Below are 12,140 nucleotides of genomic sequence, written 5' to 3'. Positions count from 1 at the left end.
CAGACAATTTTTATTTATTATTGTTATACCATATTCTCATTATTATCAGCAGCAAACATAGATGTTAATATTAAATACTACTGATAATACATTTTTTATTCATAACAGTTAAACAATATTATATTTATTGTTTTCTGTATGGAAAATAATTAATCTCTGGATTCTTTGAAATTTCACTGCTGCATCACATGACGTCACATGTTTCTTCCATATTTCACCATGTTCTGATTTTTCAAACACGGACATTTATAGATACTTACTAAAGCTGAGTTAATCAACGTTTGTTTCCTTAAGGCTTTTTTCTTATATATTTTAATCACACAAAATATATGTTAAAGTATTCTTTACTATTCAGATTGAGTTATGTTTAAAAAAATAAACCTTTCATTTTAATTGTTTTAATCAACCACAGTTTGCAATTAATTTGCTGAGTGACTTATAGGTAACCCTAACACGAGACACAGATTTAAACCTCTTATATGTAATATGATGTAACTGTACTTTAATTTAATATTATTATCATAATTTTTGTAGCATTTAAAAGAAGAAGATTCAAATAAACTAGTAATATTTAAAAAATTTTTTTACAGCATACAAAAATAATGAACATGCAAGAAGGTGTAAACATACTCATGTTTAAAAAATCTAGCAAAAATCCCCTAATGATCAGATTTTCATGAGATTTTCCATATGTATACAGTTTTAAATTAACTTATATTTTAAAAGCAGTTTTTGTAAAATATATGAGGGGGAATATTTATTTTAGGTTTTCTAACTCTTGATATTTCATGTTACGAAAACTAAACAAATTAAATTTAGGTCCATAAAAATTACAACATTTTATAAAGCTGAAGAGTTTAAATAATTAAAAATTATGTATATATATATATAAACCCATTACTTATTTCACTTACCTTAAAGTTGTAAATAAGAAATGGACATAAAATCAATATTATTATGCTTTAAAAATAATCAAAGGTTTTTTCTAAATAATATACACAGTGAACTGATAAAATTGTTGCCCTAGAAAAGACGACATGATTCTATTTCCGTTTGATGAAAACCGGTTTTCTTTTTTTGTTGCATACCATCTACTAGTTGGCCAGTTGTGTACAAATCCCAAGAGCTATAAGAGCATTCTATCATGTCTGAAAGTGACACAATATTCAACGAGCGAGATCGGAGATGCACTGATGTACAACTCATGCTCTCTATCGATCCAAGTTATGATAACAAGACCATTGAATGCAAATCCGGGCACTTCAACACTTGAGAGCACAGCTCAATGAAGTTTCTGACCACGGTTATGGTCTTTGGTGGGGTTTCAAGCAAGGACCACATCAAGTCACCTCACATCTTTAAAGTCGGCTTGAAAGTCCACACCAAAATGTACCTGGATGTGCTGAAGAGTTTGGTGACCCCCTGGTGAAATCAGGTGGCCACTGGCAGATCCTGACTGTGGTAGCAAGACTCGGCGCCGACCCACAAGTCCAAAGAGACCCACGCTTGGCTTCAGAAGGAATGCTATGACTGTACCCTTCTCTTACTGAACCTGCTGGACTACTTTGTATGATCATTCGTCGAGAACATCACCAACATGACCACCCACAACACCAAAGCCAACCTGATCGCTGTCATCTGCCAATTATTGGCTGAGCTCCTGCTGGCGCTTGAGGAAAAAGCATACTCCCAGTTCCAGACCCGTATTGAGGCGTTGATTGAGGCTGAAGGTGGCTACATAATCAAGTTACTTGAATTGACTTTTTCAATAAAAATTTTTACAATAAAGCTGTAGTGTTATTTATCGATCCACCCTATATCAAAATTAGTTAAATTACAACAAAAAAACAGAATTCTAAAAAATAATTAATTTTTAAAAGATTTAAATAGAATAAAATTCCAACATTCCGTGATATGAAATTTTAAACATAGATTTTTGAGTTAGGTTTTCCAATTAAAAAAAAAAAAATATTTTCATATGATATAAAAAATGACTAATAGCAATTATAAAATAGCAAATTCAATTACAACTTGAAATTATTTTAATTATTAAAAGATGTTTATTTCTTCGGGGAGGGGTCAACATGATTTTTTAGCGCCTATTTTAAAAAAATGTACGGAAGTCTTTAATTATAAAATTAGCATTAACTATAGCAAAAAAAAAAAACGTTGCTTCCCTGATTCAATTAAAGCGACTAGTGGCATCCGTAAAAAGTATTCACAGTTATAAGGTACACACAAAGTGATGACGTGGCTGATGTTGCAAAAAATGTTGGTGATTTTACACAACAATTTAGACATTTCTAGTGACTTATCTCTTACTCAGCTTTTGTATATCACTCACATCCTCTCCCACTTATTTTACATGATACATATCACTCATGTTTCCATCACTCTCTTTCTATTTATTAACAGCCAAAAGCAATAAAACCATGAAAGGATATATCATAAGTAGTAATTCTGTAATTTTCTTTCAATTAGGATTTTGGCTAAGTACAAGATATAAATGTTTAGAATTTTTATTCTAATTTTAATAAGAATACATTATATAATTTTGACACTAAAAAATATCAAAAATTTAATAATTAAGCTTAAAGAACCTTAAGAAGAAATTAAAATTCAGGGAATCTTGGTGAATTAGTGCTTATTGACTATGCATCAAATTCAAACAAATCTTTGTGGGCATGTGACTAGTAAGGATGCTGGAGGTAAATGTCTTATCTGGGCTGACATTATCCGCCTGATAGTTAGGGACCCAAACCTTGGATTAACCACTAAGGAGGCTGTCCTATCAGTAGGTGCAAAGTACCGGGGCTGCTGTATTGCCATTTGGTGAATGGATTCTGGACCATGCAATAGCTTCTGGTGGTGCTTCTCGATGCCATACTAGTAGGTAATTGTTACGGCTTTCCCTTTTCATGTGCTACAAAAAAAAAAAAAAAATGACTTCTTTATTTCTATTTCTCTCTTACTTTCCCTCTCTGCCCTGCTCTAAGCAAGTCTGTCGACCTATTCCACAAATCCCAAATCACCATCATGAAAAGTTTCCAGAAAAAATACATGATTAAACCTGGATCTCCAATATCCAATGTAGACCCCCACTACCATGTCTCCTTCTCCAACATCAGGGGTCTATGTTCCAACCTTCCAGAGGTTGAAACCCAACTACAGGAGACTAAACCAGACCTATTATTCCTAAGTTAAACTAGCATTGGACCGAATATTTCTCTAGATGAATTTGCAGTTAAACGATACTCTAACTTAACTTCCAAATCTGACCCCCAAGATCGCCATGGGCATGGAATATGTGCCTACATTAAAGATGGATTTCCATGTGGTAGGGACATCTCCAGGGAAGATCCTAACTTACCCTATATGTGCTTTAGGGTTGCACTTGCTCAAATTACTGCATTTATATTTGCTCTCTATTGCCCCCACAACAACAGAGTTACTATCTTTAAAAGCATATCTGAGAAAATTGACCACAGCGGAGTTACTATCTTTAAAAGCATATTTGAGAAAATTGACCACATCCTGTCTGCTCATCCTTCGGCTAATATTCACGTCTGTGGAATAGTAACCCACTTAAACAAGACAGATGATGAGGGGAAGTTCTGTCATGATTTCTCCATTGCTTATAACCTCACTCAGATTGTTTATGAACTCGCCCTTGTGCCCGACACTGATGGCCAGTATGCAAGTCTCCTAGACCTTTTTCTCACAACTTGCCCTGAGCTATGTTCAGTTTTCGTTCTGTCTCCACTGGGATCTTCCGACCACTCGGTTGTATCAGTTAAGATAAAAACGAAATGTAATAAGTCTTCAGACATACTTCTCCATTGTACTGTATATCGATACTCTATGGCTGACTAGGATAGCCTCTGTAAATCTACCGCTGTGTTCCATGTTTAATAAGTATGTGTCCTCTATAGTATCAGACCTGGAGGAATGGTTAATTATAGGTATAGACCGTTTCATTCCCTCGAAAAAATTCCAGCAAAAACCTAACAGCCAACTGTGGTTCTCTCCAGAACATGCTGCTGCCATTGTGCACAGAAATCATTTTTTCCATTGCTTCCAGCAGATGTGCTGAGACTAAAGCCGCTTTCAGGACTGCAAGCAACCACTGTAAAAGTGCAATAAACAATGCAAGAGAGTTGTATGCTCAGTCCAAAGTAGCTGAGCAGTGGCTTGGTTCCCATCAGTTTTGGCAAATAGCAAACAGGATCCTGAACAGAAGCGTGTGCTCTCTCCAAACTATCATCATTGGACCTGAGATAATCTCGTCAGCAGCAGATAAAGTCAAACTCTTTGCCAAGAACTTTGCAGCTAATTCTACGCCACTATTTCCTCCTGTATCAGAAAACACTCTATGTAGCATAAAAATATATGTGCATGATGTTGCCAAGCTAATCAAAAACCTTGATTCCATAAAGCAACTGGCCCTGATGGCATTCCTATTATAGTGCTAAAAAAGCTTCAACCAGAACTTGCAAAGCTGTTTAAGCATTGTCTTAAGGAGAATTGCTTTCCAACACCCTGGAAAACCTCGTCAGTATGCCCGATATTTAAGAATTCAGGTAATTGTTCATCTCCCTCTCAGTATAGACCTATAAATCTCCAGTACGTCATGAGTAAGTTGCTGGAATCTGTGTTAAATAGAGACGTAGTCAACCACCTCAGCAAAAATAAACTTCTAAGTGACATACAGTATGGTTTCCATTCTGCTAAATCTTACAGTTATATCTCATAGGATTAGCGAATTTATTGATGGAGGCTTTCTTTCTAGGGCAGTTGCTCTTGACATATCAAAAGCCTTTGATAGAGTATGGCATAAAGGTGTACTTCACAAGATCTCCAGTTACGGTATAACTGGAAATGCCTTCTCAATTATTAAATCATTTCTCTCTGATAGGTTCATAAGAGTAGTGGCTGATGAGCAAAAGTCAGAAGTTCACAGTATTAATGCTGGAGTCCCTCAGGGTTCTATCCTGGGCCCAACTCTCTTCCTGATCTACATTAATGATCTTCCAAATCACATCCTTACATCATTTGTAGACATTTATGCTGATGACACTACTATCTATGGTAGCACATCTAAGATCGTAAACGACCAAGTTCTTTCTGATTCTCTCTCTTCTGATCTTGAGCATGTGGTACAATGGGGAAAGAGGTAACTGGTTACTTTTAATGCATCTAAAACCAAGCTTTTGTCTTTACATCATCAACGCTTTGATCCCCATCTGGCATCAATTGAAATGAATGGCTCTCTTCTTGAGGAGGCTCCATGTTTAGATAAGCTCCTGGGTTTGACCATTACTCCTGATATGAAATGAAACACGTACATCAAATCTGTTGCCAAGGTCGCTGGGAAAATGGTGGGATCCTTCTATCGATCCAGTAGATATCTCACTTCTGATTCAATTCTCTACCTATATAAGAGCCAGGTACGTCCACATCTGAGCAGGAGCTGTTAGAAAGACTTATCCTGCCTTGACAGAGATCAAAATAGACTTCGTAGCCTAGTGGGGGATGCCCTTTTCTCTTCCCTGCAACCTCTTTCTCACAGAAGAGACGTTGCAAATCTGTCTCTGCTTTATCGTTATTTTCATGGCAAGTGCTCGTCTGAGCTCCAATCTATGGTCCCCCCCCTCATCAAACTTTCATGAGAAACACTCGTCTAGCTGAAAACACTATCAATAATTTCCCCCACTTTTTATCCGTGCCTAAACCTAAACGTAGATCCCATGAACAAAACATTTTTCTTAGAACTGCACACTTGTGGAACTCTCTATTGTTGTAGAGAGAGAGAGAGTGAGAAAGTCAATCCAGTTTGGCGTGTGTCTCTCGCTGTTAGCTGGTGAGAGGAAAAGTCTATTGTTGTAGAGAGAGAGAGAGAGAGAGAGAGAGAGTGAGAAAGTCAATCCAGTTCATGGAGATAGAAAGCGTGTAAGGTGTACGTACTGTCTGTTGACTCTTGCCCTACACATAGCAGTAGGGGACGAGACGCGCGGATGCGCATGCCCTGAAAGGGAGTGGATGGTCCGTCGACCGCTCAGCTCGGGAGCTGGTTCGAAAAAGGAGGAAACAGCTCAGGTCTTTTGCTTTTATAGTTGTTTCCGGTGGTCTTTTGCGCATGTGTGGATTTCCTTCAAAGGCGAAGTGACGTTGCCCATGTGTGCGTATGTGTGTGCGTATATGTGCGTACATGTGTGTACGTTAGCACGTGTGTGTATGCACGTGAATGTGAGTGTATGTATGCCAACGTGAATATATCTACGTGTGTGTACGTGCACGCATATGTTTGTGTGCGCGTATGTGTATGACAAGAAAAATGGCTTGAGATGTGAACGTGTGTTTTTGTGCGAGACTAGAAGGGCTCGTACAACCCTTATCCTCGAGTGACCTCTGACCTTGATAAGTGGTGACTCCTTTGTAAAAAAAAAAAAAAAGTTGCACTTATATCTAACTACCCCCAATCTTTTTAAAATACTCATAAGAAACTGAACTTTGGGGGATATTTATTAATTCTCAACTAATACCTTTGTTAAAATTTCACATAAACTGAAAGTATTTGATTTTCAAGAACTTCCACATTATTTTTTACTTTTTTCATAAACTAAATATAGAACATACTAAGACTTCTTGTGCCTAGCAGGTGTGTTCCAAAATAAATGAATATATATATATATATATATATATATATATATATATATATATATATATATATATATATATATATATATATATGTGTGTGTGTGTGTGTGTGTATATATATATATATATATATATATATATATATATAATAAAAGAAAAACAAAGCCGTGCCAATAATTTTGAACAAGGGTTTTTTGCAATTATGTTTGTTGTTCCTTTGTTATTTATTTTTTCTAAAATCCGATTGCTGTATCGGAAAGGCCAGTTAAAAATACATAATATACTTTGTTATTTTCTTTAATTTAATCCCTTTTTTAGAATTTATTAGACAAAATTTAACTTTTATTTTACCGTGCCAATAAATATGATCATCACTGTATATATAAAAATATAAATATATATATATATATATATATATATATATATATATATATATATATATATATATACATACACACACACATCAGTATTTTGAGCAAAAAACAACATTTGATTTTGAATCTCTGGTTAAACTGAAACCATCACAGCTGTTAAAAAAGTCTCAAGGTTATTGACAGAAACATGAAATAATAATGATCAATGAATGCAATTTTGATAAAAGTGCGCATGCGTCATCGCAGCAGACAAGCTGACATGCTTTATTGAGGATGGCAGTCATCAACAAAACGAACACACAAATCTTTTAACAGTTATAGGGAAATCTGCAGATAAGCAATGAACATATTTGAGTAAATAGGAAAATTTTGCTTTGTTTCTTTTTCTTTGTTAATGAATTGTTGGGTGTGGCTGACGGAGGAGGGGGGTGATGGCCAAACACGATTTAAGGTAAATAAATCAATGAAAAAATAAAAAAGGAAAAACAAAAATCATTAATGGCTAATATTTAACAGTTATCAACTACATTATTAATCTAATTCAATAGTGGGTGGATTCAGGCGTGTGTCCCTATTTACTTGCGTCTGCACCAGAACAAAGACATGAGGTCGGATTTTAATGTGGGGAAAATCCAGTTCTGCAAAAAGAAATCCTCTGAACTGGAACAGGAATAATAATTGAAGGTCGTGGCCATTGCTGGCCTTTGAAGTGTTGTCGTACATGATAATCTCATCTGCATAAATGTTGACGAATGATCTTAGGATATGATTTGAGAGATCGTTGATAAAGACCAGGAAGCAAGCTGACCCAGGATGGATCTTTGAGATATGCAGCAAGTCTTGAAGACAAGCTTAGATCTGAAGACAATCTTAGATCTAAGAGAAACATTAAATCTAGATAGTATAGCGAGATGCATGTAGAATAAAAGATTTTGATGGTATGGCCACATTGAAAGAATGGATGAAAGTTTTTGGGTTAGTAGATGTAGAATAGTTGAAGTAGCAGGGTCATTTTGTAGAAGTAGACCAAGGAAAACATAGGAGGAAGTGATAAGGATGGACTTGATAAAAAGAGGAATAAATAAAGATCTGGTCAGAGATTTGTTAGTTTATAAATCAATTTCTAAAAGCATGGCAGCATGAAAAATAGACGTAAAATCGAATGTGATGATGATGATGGCATAATCACATTGACATATCGGTTCCAGTTGGATCACCAAAGTTAAGCAAGATTGAGCCTGGTCAATACTAAAATAGGTGACCATTTGGAAATTCCAGGTGCTGTATGTGCTTATGTTAGTGTTGTTTCCAGTCGTCCTCTACTTCTTTCTTCTTGCCATTAAACTCAAACAATACTAATTCAGGAGAGGTGGGGTTGGGGATTGCACAACCCTTCCTTTGCCTCACAATTACATGCATATACAATGGATACCCCATTACAGGGGATATCCATTGTCTTTTGAAACTGAACGGAGGTGATGATGATGATGATGATGATGATGATGATGATGATGATGACACATTGGTTCTCGTTAGATCACCAAAGTTAATCAACGTTGAGCTTGGTCAGTACTAAAATGAGTAGCCATTTGCGAATACTAAGTGCTGTATGCGCTCTCGGTTTATGTTGGCATTGTTTCCAGTTGTCCTGAACTTCTCCTTGTCACTGAACTCAAGCAGTGTCGATTCAGAAGAGGTGTGATCAGAGATTGTGCAACACTTGCACATGCAGCTACCCTCACAGTATGTATCCATTGTTTTTTGAGACTGAACAGAGATGATGATGATATTCACAGAGAAAATTTATGTCATTACTAAATGCTAGGCTACTTTAGACCATCTGCCATGGAGTTGTGTGATTATGATCTATTTCTTTTGTGTTATTTCATCTATATTGATTGATACATTGTGAGAACACTTTTACATGGGTAGCACCACTGCCCAAACTTTTTTTCATTTTCCTTTTCCTACTCTTTTTATATAGTTAGTGTTTAGGTGTCAAAATGACAAGGCAGCATTTTTCTGTTGCAACCCTAAACCCCAATTTGGGTTTGGTGAGATGAAAGACCACATATTTCTAGTAACATCTCTCAACTCAACATATTTTCATGTTCTTTTTTTTTTTTGTTTTTTTTTTAAAGATTGCAACGTTGGCTGTGGGGCAGCCAAACCAGCTGCCTACATTACCCAGCTTTTTATTGAAACCAGCCGAGAGTTCTTTTTAGTATCCTCGTTGTTCCCTTAAGTTTCTGGATCTCTTTTGCACTTAGTTCACCAGGAATATTAGTTAGGTAAGACTTCAGGTTCTTCTTCATAAGCCCAGTGACACCTATAATAACTGGCATGATTGATATCTTCCTAAGATTCCAGTTTCTTTTCATATCATACATGGGGCCTTGATATTTGGTCTGTTTCTCCCCTTTCAGCTCTGTTCAGACCTCTATCATTAGGAACACTCACTTCAACCAAGGTTGTCACTTTCTCTGACTTATTCCATATAACTATGTCAGGTTTGAGAGCAGCATTTTCAAGGTAGGTGGTTGTAGGGATTACATGGTCATAATGTAAGTCATTTTCAACTGTTTTTTCAGGTTGATGTTCGCAGGATTTGCTGCTACACTGGATGTTTAATTTTTTACAGATGGTCTTGCCTACATAACTAGTCCCATGCTTATTGATTTGATGAATAAAATTGATAATAGAGAACTTGTGTCCTTATAACCAAACTATGGTAATCCATTTTTCTTCCTATCCAGCAAAACCCAAAGGATGGATATCTATGCAACAACTCTTTCCTGACGATTCTTCTTCATCCTACACTACCTTAGTTATTGTTGTGATGGTTGAGTGGTAATACACAAAACAATGTAGAAATAAAACGGATGAAAACCATTCTTAGGACATAACTATTTAAAATAGTTTATTTAAAAAACAATACAATGGAGGATAAAACTATGACGATAGTGAATTTGTTATATATTGCATCATTGTAGCATCCATGTTGAAATTCCATCCCATAATGCCATATATAAAGCAAGAGCAGATAATTCTCATCCAATGTCTCTTGGCATAAATAATTTCAAAGTACAAAAGAAAAAGATTTATCTCACCTTAAACATAGAATTGTCTTTAGATGGAATATGATATCCCATCCAACAGTACATATAGCATTCTATAATTAAAGAAATCGAAAATAAAATGAATTTTAAATTACAAATAATCATAGTTTGTGTTATTATTAATTTTTGTACTTGCTAGGAGTTCTCACATAGGTCATCATCCAAGATTTCTCTCTGTCAACAACCTGTGGTATTTCCTGTAGTCTAAGTGACAACAAATCTCCCCAGATTTCCAGTACTCTCCACCTCTTTAACATTGGCAAATGAATTTGCATTACCATAATAGATGTTTGCTATCGATTTCTTGCTGGCAATGAATATTCGACTTCACTGGAATTTGGATCGTAATGAGCATTCCCAAGATCCCAATCCTCTTCGCACTCCTCCAGTGAAGGTTTGGTTAGTGCATTCTTTCTTTGGTCTTTCCATCTTCCTTGACCCTTCACGACTATTTGGTATGGTGCCAGTTGATGCTGACACTACAAATTTTTAAGGGGAGAGGTAACTTTCAATTATACTCTTTGAGTTTTCTTGGTTCCTCATCTTTTTGCTTTACTCTGTTTTAGTTTCTATATGTCCAGCTAGCGTTTGTAGGTTATGTTTATTAGTCTCGACATTCAAGAGTTTTCCTTAATAGTTCAGCCATTTTTATTATTGTTATTCATTATACCTTCCAATTTTTCCAATTCTTTTTTTCTTAAATTTTCTGAGATTGTTACTATTATAGATGTTATCTTTTTTCATGTTCCATATCCCTTTTTAATTCTTTGCCTAGCTCCATTCATTTGCTTTGCTTCTCCATTTCCTTGACATTCATCCTGTGGTCAGCAGGAATGGCAAAATCTACAATCTGACAAAACTTTTGCTTCTTGTTAATTATTATGACATCTGGTCTTCCTACTTGGAGGAGTTTATCTGTTTGTATGCCCATGTACCATAGAATTTTGTAATTTCCATTTTCAAGTAGTGCTGCCAGTTTGTGCTTTTACTATTTGTCTGGGTGTTCAAGATATAGTTGCATAGTTTCTAGTCTACTACCTTCACCATTTTATCGTATCTATTCTCATATTTAAATTTTTTTTTACTCATGTTCATCCCTAACAAGGCATATCACCACTTGGACGTAAGGGGCTACTATTTGGGATCATGCCTAGGATAGATTAACAAGATGTTGGTTTATGTTACATTTAAATTTTTGCATATCAGTGCAGCAGGGAAGCAGATAGCAGGAAGGGAATTCCAAAATCTAGCTGTTTGAGTGAAGAAAATATTAGAAAGTTTTCTGGCATTTAGCAACCTCAACAGTGGAAGAGTAAGATTTTGTTGTTAAGCGGGTTTGTCAGGGATATGTACGTCGAGGGGCACAAGTGCAATTTCATCAGAGCACATTCCATTAAAATATTTAAAAAAAAAGGCACTGCAAGATTACGGTGATGGGACTCTCAGGTGTGCGTAGTTTTCTCACACAATAGAGAGAACCCACCTCCTTTGCAGCAGCCTTTGCAATGTCCTGAATGCATTTGTTCCAGTTAATATTGCACGTGAATGTTAAGCTGAAGAGTTTGAAGGAAGACTTCTCAGGTAGGGTGTTATTTATTATGGATATTGGTGGTTGGAGAGGCGTCTTGTAATTGTTTAAAAGAGAGCAGCTTAGTTTTACTAACATTAAATGTTACCATCCATTTGTAGCCTCATTCCACTACGGTCTGGAGGTCATTTTCTAATGATTCTGTCATTGTCTTCCCTCATGCATGTTATTGTTATTAAGCATTGTATCATCAGCAAATATGCCTATCTCGGACACAATATTATCAGAGAAGTCGTTTATGAATATCAGGAATAATAATGGTCCAAGGATCGGTCCCTGAGGCACTCATGCATTAATGTTATACTGCTTGGATGTACATCTATCAATGACAAATTGTATAGTCCTATTGTCTAAGAAAAATCTAATCATATTTACTATATGTCCAGTTATACAGTACGATTT

The sequence above is a fragment of the Euprymna scolopes genome, chromosome 13, assembly GCF_053919585.1.
Source record: "Euprymna scolopes isolate OS-2025 chromosome 13, ASM5391958v1, whole genome shotgun sequence".
Taxonomy (NCBI): domain Eukaryota; kingdom Metazoa; phylum Mollusca; class Cephalopoda; order Sepiida; family Sepiolidae; genus Euprymna; species Euprymna scolopes.
This window is presented reverse-complemented; position numbering follows the sequence as displayed.